Source organism: Leopardus geoffroyi, chromosome C1 (genome assembly GCF_018350155.1).
Source record: "Leopardus geoffroyi isolate Oge1 chromosome C1, O.geoffroyi_Oge1_pat1.0, whole genome shotgun sequence".
Lineage (NCBI taxonomy): Eukaryota > Metazoa > Chordata > Mammalia > Carnivora > Felidae > Leopardus > Leopardus geoffroyi.
Window position 1 is genome coordinate 116,633,441 of NC_059328.1, and position 13,860 is coordinate 116,647,300.

A 13,860-nucleotide genomic window follows, 5' to 3' on the forward strand; every position below is an offset into this window, starting at 1 on the left:
ACAGAGTCCTGTCACCGGTAAGCAGAAAAAGAGTCACAGACTATAAACGAATGAGCATGATGACCCTGTTCCAGTGGATTTTATTTACAACCTTATTACAGTTTTATTGACCTACAGCTGGTGGTCTGTCATTTGCCAAGCCCTGACCGAAGATCCTGTGGCACACACTGCTAGCTGCCTCTTCCACCCTCTCTCTCTTGCCTCATCATTGCTAAGAGAGCCCCAAACTTGTTCGGGGTAACTATACGCACAACTAAAACTGCTCACTGTCCCAGATCCCCCGAAACTAGGGTTGACCATGAGCCTCAGTTACGGTCAATGAGATGTAAGCAGATAGCTCCAGATGGGGCTTTTAGAAAAGCTTTTTTTTTTTTTTTCAACGTCTATTTATTTTTTTGGGGACAGAGAGAGACAGAGCATGAACGGGGGAGGGGCAGAAAGAGAGGGAGACACAGAATCGGAAACAGGCTCCAGGCTCCGAGCCATCAGCCCAGAGCCCGACGCGGGGCTTGAACTCACGGGCCGCGAGATCGTGACCCGGCTGAAGTCGGACGCTTAACCGACTGCGCCACCCAGGCGCCCCTTAGAAAAGCTTTTTAAGAGAGCCAGCCTCAGCTGGCCTGCTGTCATTCAAACTTTTGCCCTTTTTAAATTTTTGTTAAATTATTTATTTGAAAGAGAGAGAGAATCCTAAGCAGGCTCCACGTTCAGCCCAAAGGCGGGCATGGCGGGGGGGGGGGGGGGTGGGCGGGGGGGCTCAATCCCATGACCTTGGAATCATGACCTGAGCTGAAATCAAGAGTCGGACACTCAACCCACTGAGCCATTCAAGCACCCCTGCCCTTTTTTCCTTTTTCAAATTCCTATCTGGAACTCAGATGGATATGGAACAGGCATCGTGTATATATGAGTCAACATAAATAAGACTGGAGGCTACAGGGGCACTTGGGTGGCTCAATCAGCCAAGCATCCGACTCTTGGTTTCAGCTCAGGTCATGATCTCATCATTCATGAGTTCAAGCCCCAACTTGGGCTCTGTGCTGACAGCACGTAGTCTGCTTGGGATTCTCTCTCTCTCTCGCTCTCTCTCTATCCCTCCCTCCTTCTCTTTCTTCCCCTTCCCTTCTCATGCTCACTCTTTCTCTCTCAAAATAAATAACTAAACTTAAAAAAAAAAATGGAAGTTACATGCTAAGGATAGCAGAGAACAATCCAGAAAGTGTCAGATCTCTAGTTTATCATTTAGCAGCCATTCCAGCCATGGACTGACTTTCTCCACACTTAGGCTCTTCTAACTGAATTCATTATTTCCAACTGATTCCCTTCCTAGCTAATACACACAGATCTTCAAGAAAATATGGCTACCGACATGATGAGGCTGAGATAGGGGTAGAATGTTGTCATGATATTACTAAAAGATAATCTCTCACAAGCTACTGCTCCATAACAAACAGCCACAAAATCTCTCGGCATACAACAAGCAACTATTTCTCATGTGTCTGTAGTCAGCCGGGGTGATTCTGATATCGTTGCTGTGTTCAACTTGGGTCCAGGTCTGCTACACAGAGCTCCCATACACCTTGGATCAGCCGCCCGGCAAGGTCATGTTCTTCTCACGGCAATGACAGAAAAAGAGTAGGGCAAACAGAACACATAAGGGTTCTTAAGGACTGGACTTGGAACTAGCATGCTGTCACTTCTTTCCACATTCTACTGGCCCAAGTAAGTCACCCAACTGAACCCAGCATCAAGGACTGGGAAAGTACATGCCGCACTGAGTCAGAGGAAACACAAATTATAGGGCAAATGGAATGGATAAAGTGAGGGGTAAAAAACTAGGACTAACAATTTAAATATACACAGAGAATATGAAGAAGACGGCTCACTGGAGAAGATGCTTTGGTCACTGTGAAATCTTACTGAGCCCTGTGGAATCTCATTAAGAAGAGTCAGCTCTTGGGGCGCCTGGGTGGCGCAGTCGGTTGGGCGTCCGACTTCAGCCAGGTCACGATCTCGCGGTCCGTGAGTTCCAGCCCCGCGTCAGGCTCTGGGCTGATGGCTCAGAGCCTGGAGCCTGTTTCCGATTCTGTGTCTCCCTCTCTCTCTGCCCCTCCCCCGTTCATGCTCTGTCTCTCTCTGTCCCAAAAATAAATAAACGTTGAAAAAAAAAATTAAAAAAAAAAAAAAAAGAAGAGTCAGCTCTTGGGTGGCTCCATCAGTTAAGCATCCAACTTCAGCTCAGGTCATGATTTCACAGTTCATGGGTTCAAGCCCCACGTCGGGCTCTGTGTGCCAACAGCTCGGAGCCTGGGGCCCGCTGCAGATTCTGTGTCTCCCTCTCTCTCTCTCTCTGCCCCTTCCCTCCTCACTCGCTCTCTCTCTCAAATACAAATAAACACTTTAAAAATTGTTTTAATAAATAAAAACGAAAAAAGAAGAGTCAGCTCTCAAGTCTTCTTGCTAGAAGGTGAAATGGGAATTATGCCTTTCCCCTTCAGTTATTAACATATTCTACAGCAAACTGTCCATGATTCAGAAATCCTAATAAGATTTCCATAGATTCAAATAATAATTTCCAGACCCTAAAATAGTACATGTGAAGTAGGAGGGCTCAGAAACTAGGGTTGGACCTTCCATGAGGATTCTTTCCATTAAAAAGTAATAACCCTACCATACCCTTAACAATAACCTTTGGCATTAAAGACACTCGCTTGTGTCTGGTCTCTGAAGATCCCTGATATAGACAGCCTGGAACGGGGAATCCCGTGACAATGATAACGATGTGATGATGATTAAAAATAACATGTATATAATACTTACATAGTACTAAATGCTGAGAACTGTTCTGTGCATGTGTAGCTTTAACTCGTATGGTTCTCTCAACAACTTCCTGAAGCAGGCACTATTATTACCACCATTTTTCAGATAAGAAATCCGGGGCACCGGAAGGTTGACTATCTTGCCTTTATCACAGGAGTAAGCGGCAGAAGTAAGATTTGGACCTGGGAAGTCTGGCTCCAGAGCCTACGCAGGGAACCGCGACTTTAAAGTCCTTCGAAAAGGAGAAGACAACCCTACGGCACTTACGGATATGTTGCACATTAATCGACATCCATTATTTATTCAAAGCCATGGAGCTCATTTAAATTAACAGGTCTGGGTAAACCCAGGAACACCACCTGGTGAAAACCGTTGTCTCTTTCCCCCCCTTCAGGAAGATTAGGATCATTAAATTCTGGAGGCAATGATAGTTTAATTAAAAGACATTGTGGCATGGGAATGTTTCATTTGGGAGGGAGAGGCACTGCTTATTCGAGTGTCCCGAGAGGGACCAACGTGCTGACAGCCGATCAGATGCTGGAAGGATGTCACTGTTGGAGGCTGTAATTCTTGGACTTGAAAACACGTGCTAGTACCCAGCGCACCATTAGCTGAGGCACCAGGGGACACTTAAAGTGGCAGTGGATGGCTAGCTTTTTGCTCCTATAGAATCCCTGATTTATAAGGAAGTTGGTAACATATTTCTGCAGCGGAAAGAACACAAGACTGGAAGACAGACAGCTGGACGTGGGGCTCTGGGGTCAGGCACGCCGTCCCACAGCAACCAGTCCTCAGCTGGGGGAGCACTGGGAAGGCAAGACTGGAATTGCCCTTGCCCCCCAGAAACCTCACCCAGTAGAATAGGCATAGAGGTGAAACTGTTCCTTCCAACACCACATGGTAGACATCATGGAGGGGTCGTGACCACACAGAGAAGGGACAATACAGGCCTGGAAGGAAAGAACAGTATACAGCTCAGAGATCAGCATGGCCCTGCCTTCCTCAGACAGAAGCTCTGAAGGTCAATACGGCACCGAGGTGGAAACATCTTAGGGGCAAAACTCGTTCTAGAAGACCACCTTTTACGACTCACTCTGCCAGTCTTGACCTCACAAAATCAAATGGCTTCGAGTGCAAGCTAACTGAACTCATAGGAGCCAACCCCCTCAGCTTGCAAGTGAAAAGACAATCAAGGTTTGGGGAGGTCAACTTCTGGGAGTAAAAATAAAACTAGATTTAAACCAGCTCTTTACATTCTGAGCCTGCTCGCTCTTTGCCAACACTCCGGGGTTAGGAGTTAACTTATGAGTGAACCTGAAACCTACCTGATCTAGCCCTGCCTTCTCCCAAATGTGAGCTGAACGTATGGTGTTTACAGAGTTTTCAACAACTTGCGCTAAATGGGAAATGTTGTAAAATTATATGTGCAGTATAATCTCAGCTACTCTGTGTGCATGCGTGCATCCATGCATGTGTGTGTGTGTGTGTGTGTGTGTGTGTGTGTTGAACCAACACAGTATTTTTTTTCAACTTACAATTTTGAAGGAAGGCAAGAAATTAGATAAACAACAAGGACAGCAATATTGTCAATGGGAGAGGCATGTGAACTGACGTACTGAAGCAGGAACGAGCCTGATACACAAAGCGTAACTACAAAAATGACTGAATGTGATCCCCTTACCCTGGGGGTAAGGGCAAGGTTAGGATACAGCCGAGTCTGGATTTAAATCCAAGCCAGCCACATCACCTAAGATAAATTTTTAACTGCTGAGTTATTCCTTTCTCCACCGACATCTCCAGCAAATAATTGTCAAGCACCCACTATGAGTAAAACTAAGTGCTGGAGTGCTAAAGTCTATGGAATTGCCTCAGTTTCCCCACCAATCAGAGTTCAGCCAGGAATACCTACCTTGCAGGGGCACCTGGGTGACTCAGTCGGCTGAGCGTCCGACTTCGGCTCAGGTCATGATCTCACAGCTCGTGAGTTGGAGCCCCACGTCGGGCTCTGTGCTGACAGCTCAGAGCCTGGAGGCTGCTCCGGATTCTGTGTCTCCCTCTCTCTCTCTCCCCCTCCTCCGCTCATGCTCTGTCTTTCTCTGTCTCAAAAATAAATCAACATTAAAAAAAAAAAAAAAACCTGTCAGTAGGAAGGAACTGACTCTGAGCCTCACAATGAACTTCAGTGTCTTGGTCCTAAAGCCCAGAATGAAAAGCATGCCTGCCTTTGGTTTCAAAAATGGGATGCAATGGGTGTCCTACACGGAGAAGAAGGCCAAGTCTCCAAGGTGGGATGATGTTTGCCATCATTCCAGAGCACCCAGGAGTATAAAATGGCCCATCTGAAATTTGAGAGTCGGCCAACTGGCTGTCAAAATTTGGCTTATACTCACAAGGGGAAGAGAAAGATTTTCCTCAGGAGGGAAGAAACATTCAGAGGGAACTGCGGACTTTCAGAGCCGGGAGGGACCTCAGCAATCAATAGTCCTCGAAGAGCGGAGGCGGCTGGGAGAGGTCATAAAAGTGGAGGAACTTGCCCGAAGGAACCGAGCCAGAGGGAGCGGTGTCTCAGCTTGGGTTCCCCAGAGCCCAGAGCCTAAGGCCAAGACAAAGATTTGGGTACAGGTGGTGTATTCAATGGCTGATCCCAGGAAACAGCGGATAGGAAAACGCAGTACAGGAAGGAGGAAAAGCTGGGCAAAGAGGGCATTGCCCAAGTCACTGTTTACTGGCAACAGGGGCTCAGACTCCAATAGAACGCCCTTGAACAGTGCGCAGAATGCCCCTCAGGACTGTCAGGACAAGAGGCAGGAAGCATTCGTCTGGCAGGTCCTGCCACTGAGAGGTAGATCGTCCCCGGAGGTTTTAGCCCCCGCATCTCTGCGCACACACTGGCTGAGCAAGCTCTTGTTGGCTCCACTGTTGAAAGAGCCCGAGGACAGATAGCCAACGCAAGGGCCACCAGTACAGATGCGATCAGCAGAGACAGAACCAGTGCCTGCATAGACAGCTGCCCACCCCAGCCATGGCTGAAACCAGAGCGTGGGCCAGAGGAATGCTACCGGAGGACCGGGGAGGATCTGCTGATTTCGAGCCCATGCCCTAGCGCTAAAGCCTATTCTACGGAGCACGGGGGTATGACGATGACCTAGACAGTTTCTGAAAGACACAGGGGCCCATGCTCCCATCACCATCGTCTAACCAGATACTCGGTTCTAACCAGAGACCCTTTTGCATCTTACCTTGCAGACCAAAATCGTGTAATTGTACAATTCCAGAATTGTGTTATTCCATCTCTACCTTGGGGTTGTAAGGCGATCTCGAACACTGATGTTAACAGGGAACTCTGAGCTCCTGGAAGGCACAGGCAATACTGTGTCCTAACAGGATGTTGAGATAGAAATCTCGCCTCTAAACACCCTTTAAGCCAGCTTTGAAGTCAATGCGTGATAGAGACTTCAAAGAAAATGAGTCAATTCTAAAGGAGGATTGAAGCAGCAGAATCCACGCTACCCTCTCCTTGCTAGGCTGCTCCTGACGTTCTCCAAACAAACTCGGTGGACAAATTAAGTGGAGGAAAGTGAAGCATCTGGGAATGTCAAAAAAGTGACAGGAGATGCCAAAAATCTGTCAAATCCCTCTGCAGAGGTGCATACGCACAACCACGCGAGCCCTGCCGTCAAGTTCATTGTTCTAGGAAGCCTGCCCGGTGCCATGAATGCCTCACAAACTGAGCTGGGTGAGCGCCCGGGGAAGGCAGCTGTGTGCCAGAAGCACTGCAAAAAAACGCTCCTTATGCATGCCTGCATGCATTCCGGCAGCAGCAATTCGACTTCCAGATATCAGGTGGTTTCCTATTTTAAAAGACATATTATGTAGTAGAACGCCAAATGGACATTCATTCTTTTTTTACATTTTTTTTAATGTTTATTCATTTTTTGAGACAGAGAGACAGAGCACGGGCGGGGGTGGGGGGCAGAGAGAGAGGGAGGCACAGAATCCGAAGCAGGCTCCAGGCTCTGAGCTGTCAGCACAGAGCCCAACGCGGGGCTCGAACCTCCGGACCGTGAGATCGCAACCTGAGCCGAAGTCGGACGCTTAACCGACTGAGCCACCTAGGCGGCCACGTTTTTTTTTAAATGTTTATTTATTTATTTTGAGAGAGAGCACAAGCAAGGGAGGGGCAGAGAGAGGGGGAGACAGAATCCCAAGCAGGCTGCACACTGTCAGCACAGAGCTGGATGCAGGGCTCAATCCCATGAACCTCAAGATCACGACCTGAGCCGAAATCAAGAGTCAGACGCACCCCCACTCATGCCCTGTCTCTCTCTTACTCAAAAATAAATAAACATTAAAAAAAAAAAAGAGTCAGAGGCTTAACCGACTGAGCCACCCAGGCTCCCCTTGATATTAGTTCTTAAGATAGAACTTAAGATAGAACTCTGAAGAATTTTCATGCTGTTATGGGCAATTCGGGCAATTGCCCCCCAGCCCCTTAGGGTACAAACTAACTCTCCTCTGCCCATAGAGTAATTTCTGATGGGGAAGTTTAAAAAGCACTGGTGATGGAAAAAGCTCTCTGGAGCTGAATGCAAAAGCTTCTTCCTAGCAGAGTCCTTTCGGGATGAGTTATTTCACTCATTCTGTGAGATTCCGTTTCCTCATCTGTCACAAGGTGTATCATAATGTCTGCTCCTCTGGGTTGCTGGGAAAATGAAATAAGGTTGTACGAAAATGTCCCAAGTAGAGCCGGCACATGATAAACACTGTTTACTTTGTCTTTTGTTTTTCTCTTCCTACGTCACACATCACAGTCTCCAAAACCTTGTCTCATCTACTTACGAGTAAGACCATAGCTTCCTCACAAACCACTCACATCCATTTTATTTCTGCCGCATAAAAAAATGTCTAGAAGACAGGCCCTTCAAACTGGGGACCGCTCTTCCAAAAGCTCCGAAGAAATTGCATTCCACCCAAGTTCACAAAATCGTCTATCGCAAAGGACACAGTCATGAACTGCGTAGCTTGGCACTTCCGTTCCCTGCTGTCTGGCCCGATACGGAAATCCGCGAATCTTCGGTTTGTCTCCTATGAAATGAGAATAGCATAAACGCCCTGATAACACTGTTAGGAAGAAGAAAAGGAGATGGTGACCGCGAGATCATGACCTGAGCCCAAGTCGGACGCTTAACCGACTGAGCCACCCGGGTGCCCCAAGCGTCTGACTTTGATTCAGGTCATGACCTCACGGGGTCGTAAGTTCAAGCCCCTCGTGGGGCCCTGTGCTGACAGCTCGGAGCCTGGAGCCTGCTTCGGATTCTGTTTCCGTCTTTCTCTGCCCCTCCCCTGCTCACACGCTGCCTCTCTCTCAAAAATAAATAAACGTTAAAAAAAAAAAAATTGTGCATTCCCACCTCGCCCCCTCCTGCTCCCCCCTCCTTTAATGTCTGTCTCGGTTTTTGCTCTCCTCCACTCCTCTGCAGCTTTCCGCACCCAGTCCTAAGACCCATCTCCTTAAAGTACCTTCGTGACACTCAGCATGGTCACAAATCTCTTTTTTTGTTGTTTTTCAATTTCCTCTTTTAAGGTTTTTATTTTAATTCCAGCGTAGTTAACACACAGTGTTACATTAATTTCAGGTGTACAACATAATGATTCAACACTCCCAGGCGCCCCTCGGGATTATCTTTTCAAACTGACAGAAACAAATGGCATCACATCTTACCAGTTTTACAGAACCGGAAGCTGTCTGAGTTCTGATCATTTGTGCAGACCTAGAAAATGCTCCAGCATAGCGATTCGCAAGCTTTTTGGTCTCTGGATCCTTTGGCCTTTTAAATAACTCTTGAAAGTTATTAAGCGCCCAGGGTTTTGGTGATCTGTGTTATAGCTATCAATATTTGCCATGATAAAAATTAAAACCAAGAAACTTTTGGGGATGCCTGGTGGCTCTGTCTGTTAAGCCTTCGACTCTTCATTTTGGCCCAGGTCATGATCTCATGATTTGTGAGGCAGAGCGCCATGTGGGGTTCTGTGCCGACAGTGTGGAGCCTTCTTGGGATTCGCTGTCTCTCCCTCTCTCTCTGCCCCTCCTCTGCTCATGCTCACTTACGCACGCTCTCTCACTCTCTCTCTCAAAAGAAATAAACAGGGGCACCTGGGTGGCTCAGTGGGTCGAGCATCCGACTTCAGCTCAGGTCGTGATCTCGCGGTCTGTGAGTTCGAGCCCCGCGTCGGGCTCTGTGCTGACAGCTCAGAGCCTGGAGCCTGCTTCGGATTCTGTGTCTCCCTCTCTCCGCCCCTCCCCCGCTCATGCTCTGTCTCTCTCTGTCAAAAATAAATAAACATTAAGAAAAAAAATTTTTTTTAAGAAATAAATAAACGTAAAAAGGGTTGATAAATATAACCAAGAAACTTTTTAAACAAGTAATTTATTTTAAAATAACAATAATAAACCCATCGTACAATAACAGAGGTCACATACTTTTATGAAAAAAATAGCTATTTTCCCACAGAAAATTTTTTACTGAGAAAAGTGGACATGTTTTACTTCTTTGTACATCCGGCTTCTTGGAAGACAGCTGGATTCTCATAGCTGCTTCTGCATTCAACCTGCTATAGTATGTTGTTTGGGGCAAGGATGTGAAGGACATCCAGCCTCCCCCAGAGAGGTGGAGCCCCTTTAGATCACTGTAGACCATTTTTTTTTGGCACCTCCTAAAGGTAAACCAGGGGTAGTTTCTACAGTAAGTTTCGATGTGCAGTATTAATAACTTTTGTTCTGAAACCGTACCAACAACTTTTGGTTCTCTGTTACAATAAAATCCACTGGCCTACCTTATTTTCAGGGGATAGGTCACCCATGCACGATTTTCTCATGATGGATCATTTCAAAAATACCGATTCACTGACTCCTGCAGATCTTCCAAAATACTGACACATTTCGCTGTATTAGATCAAAAAGTTCATTCACGTCACCAAGGATTTTGTCGGTGAAGCAGGGATTTTTCTCACTTGGAGCGTGGGGGAGGGCAGCACGTGATGATGACCTCGCACACAGGTCACTGTCCTGATCTGGGCTGAGGTTCCAGCAGTTTCACCCACGGCTGGTGTGGCATCGATTACAATTGTCCACCCAGTGAAAAATACAAACTATGCCTTCTTGGCCTCACGAAAATGGTTTTGACCTCACCGTCACTATGAAAGTGCCTGGGGACTCCCCGGGCTCCCTGGCCCATACTTTGGGAAGCTTCTCGAGCATGACACTGAGAAGATAAGCTGTCATCTTTTTACCTTGTTTGCAAGTGTGAGATGATTCTTCGTAACACCCTCCGACTTTGACAAAAATAAAGAGATCATTCGGCAGGCGGTGGGAGGAGAGAGGGTAGAGAGGTAGGCAGGGCTGGAGAGAGGGGGAGAGTTTCATGGTTGTCACTCCTTGAAGTGTGAACCTTGCAAGAGCATTCTAAAGAGGAGACACCTTCTCCAAATTTGGCTCTGTAGGACACAGAAAAATCACAAGCAGGCAGAATCTGCTGGAAGAAAGCACATCTGACCTACCCAAAAGCAAGCATGGGTGGCCTCGCAGATTTCCAAATGCAACCAAATGCCCATTTACCATGAATCAACAAAACTAATTAGCAGATAATCACTGTCCCGCAGGGTTGAATGCTACTAAAAACTCTAAGCAGATAAATTAATTTCCCTCCCCCCAAAAAACAAACCCAACTCTTTGGAAATCAGCATGAATGTAGTCTTTTGTCTCCAGCCTATACATAAATGGTACATTGATGATTCCTCCATCGGCACGTCTAGGCTCCCGTTAGCCATGCGTGCCATGTTTTCTAGACAAGAGTAGAGGCTGTGGGGCAGCGTGAAGCAGCTGGCAACATCAACCAGTCAGCTATCCCTCCAAGATTTCCTGTGCCCAGTCTTGTGCTAGGAGGTAGGGACAAAAGGCTGAGCAAAAACAGACCTGGTCCCCACCATGGTCCAGTAGAAAGGAAGCTTTAAAGAAAGAGTGACATGATTGAATGCATCGTTCAAAACGATGGAGTTCTCTGAGAAGAAGGAACATGGTTATCCTGAGAACATATTAACACCACATCCTGGACTGGGGTCTAAAACACTTCTGGGAAGCAAAGACTGCTGCTCTGTGATCCGGAGACTGGGTAGGAGTTTGCGGATCAAGGCCGCTGGGGGACCAAGCATATCTGTTCCTTTATAAGCTGCTGACCTAGCTCCCCTTCCCTGTAGCCTAGACATAGGTCAGCCTTTGCTGTGCAGTTCATGAAAGGTCTCAGCCCTTTAACGCCTAACTGGAGAGAGTCTGATGTGGGTAAGAAATAGTAGGGGCCGAATGAATATTTTGAAATAATAAATGAGTCTTTAGGAAAAAAAAAAAAAAAGCTGCCGTGAGCAGCACAGAGAGGGAGGGAAGGTGAAAGCCAGTCCAAGCCTTGCAGACCAACTGAAGGATGTGGCTCACGACGCTGAGCCCCGCAGGTAGCCAATGAGGGGTTTTCAGTAGGGTCTGGGGCCAGGACTCAATCTGCATTGAAACTAGTATCAAATATGCAGTACGGGGGGGGGGGGGGGGGGGGTGGCGCGTGGGTGGCTCAGTCGGTTAAACATCGGACTTCGGCTCAGGTCATGATCTCGCGATCTGTGGGTTCGAGCCCCCGTCGGGCTCTGCGCTGACAGCTCAGAGCCTGGACCCTGCTTCAGATTCTGTGTCTCCCTCTCTCTCTGCCCCTCCCCCGCTCGCACTCTGTCTCTGCCTCTGTCAAAAATAAATAAACGTTAAAAATTTTTTAAAAAATGCAGTGTGGTGATGGCCAGAGAGCCACCGAGTGGGGCAGGGGACAGCCCAGGAACCACTGCAGATGTCCGTGAGAGGGGTGAGGGCAGAGTGGTGGAGAGGGAGGGAATGCTGCTCTCCAGAAACACCGGGTTGACTTGGCAGTGGAAAGGATGGGAAGAGACAGACGTAGAGGACAAGTTCCAGGTGGCCGGTTGGCACAGCGGCGTGGGTGTTAGAGAAGCCTGGAGGAGGCTGGGGAGGACTCTCGCGCGTTCAGCCTTTGCCCTGCGGGGTGTGAGACACTGAGTAAGACATCGAGTCCAGTGTGGGCGTTTGGAGCTGAAGGCACCGGGTCTGGAGCGGATATAAAGTTGGGTGATGGAAGCCACAGACACGGAGGGCTTTTGTCAGGGAAGAGTGGGAGCTGGGGGACCAGAGAGAAAAGAAATAGGAAAAGGAGAAAGGGGGTAGGAAGGGGAGAAGAGGGCGAGAGGGGATCAGAGAGGACGAAAGGGAAGAGGCACGCCTACCCCTGGTGCCCCAGGACACCAGATGGTGCTGCAAAGGAAGCGGGGCTGGAAAGTCTGGGAGGGGGTGGAGGAGCGTCAGGCTGCAGAAGGGAGGGATGAACAAGGAGGGGGGACGGGGCTGTGACGCGTGTCAAAGGCTACAAGACAATGTGTTGGTTTTAGGGCTCTGGCATCAGTGTGGATGTCTGTTTGCCCTCAAAGAGCGCCCCCCACCGCCCCACTGCCTCCTCTGCCCTGCTGTTTGGATTCAGCCAACGGGGAGCCCTGGCAGGAACTCAAGAGAGGGAAGGGAGGTTGCGAGGGCCGTGACCCTGTGAACGTTACGTCAGCCCCATCCCTCCAAGATCGCCTGAGCCGGTTTGCGTCCCTCAACCCAAGGTCACGGCTCCCCCAAAGAGGCCAATTCTCTATGACTCTTTCTCTGAGTTGCCCGGGACCCAGGAGAGCAGGGGCTCTCTGCAGGTTTCTCTGCAGACCCAGGAGAGCAACGGCTCGTCTGCTACAAAACCCTGGAAAAGAATCCCAGAATTGATGGATTATTAAATGTGAGCCGCCCCAGGAACTGCTGGGCTGTCTGCAGAGCGCGACTCTGCAGTCCTGAAGCAGGGAGGTCTGGACAGCACATCCCGGTGCCCATATGTCCACCTCCCGGGCCGTTCAGAGCCAGTGCTTCGGAGAAGTCCGGAGGCAGTTCGTCCAGGATCCTGGCCGGTCGCCTGGCCGAAGAGAAACTTCAGGAGGGTGAGGTTAACGGGACAAATCACAGTTCCTGCCACAGCAGCTGGCTCCTGGGCCCCACCTTGAAACTTTTCATCTGCCTCCTGCTAACCGCTCCCTATTTTCCTTACCTCGGTCAGCTCCTCCCCTGGTCCTGGTACCTCACCTGGCCGCAGGACCCTGACGTCACTCCTGAGGGGCCCAAGCCCCTGATCACCATGCACTGCCTGGGCAGGGCTGATGCATCGGCTTTGTCCGTGTGATGCTCAAATTAGGCAAAGGAGCACCAAAAGACGCCAGAGGGAGTAACTTGGATGCCAGCATTCCTCCCAGCTCCCACTATGAAGGCAGACTTTTCTTCTCCCGGTCAAACAAGTAGCCAAAGTACCCAGGGGGCAGCCACAGTTTATTGTCCCGTGGCAATCTCACTGTGTGCTGTGGCCGGGAGTGTAGGAAGTGGGAATCCGGGGGGCCAGGGCCCCAAAACCCACGGAGCCCAGAGTGACAGACACAAGAGGTCTAAATCCCCTGGCCGGGTCACTGGGTGGTGACCATAGGGGCCATCCCTCGGTGTGGACATTTCCTGGACCATTGCCAAGGGGGGCATCTTCCGCCCGGCATGGGGCTGGCCGCTCTGCAGGGAGCTCTCCAAGGAGCTGGCAAATAAGTCCTCCACTGCCAGAGGGGGGCTGGACGGCGTAACACAGCATCCGCCATAAGCAACAGTTCTAACGAGAAAAGGAGGAAAGAAGGGGTACCTGCTTGAGTAAGGGTGGATGTTAGGTGGTGAAAAAGCCCGATGAGTACACCTCTCTCTGCACTTGTCTATGTGAAGCAACATCCTTCGTGTACAAGGGGGGAGGGGGCAGCACCTGAGTGGCTCAGTCAGTTGAGGGTCCGACTCTTGATTTTGGCTCAGGTCAGGATCCCAGGGTCGTGGGATCGAGCCCCAGTTTGAGCTCCATACTCAATATGGAGCCTGCTTAAGATTCT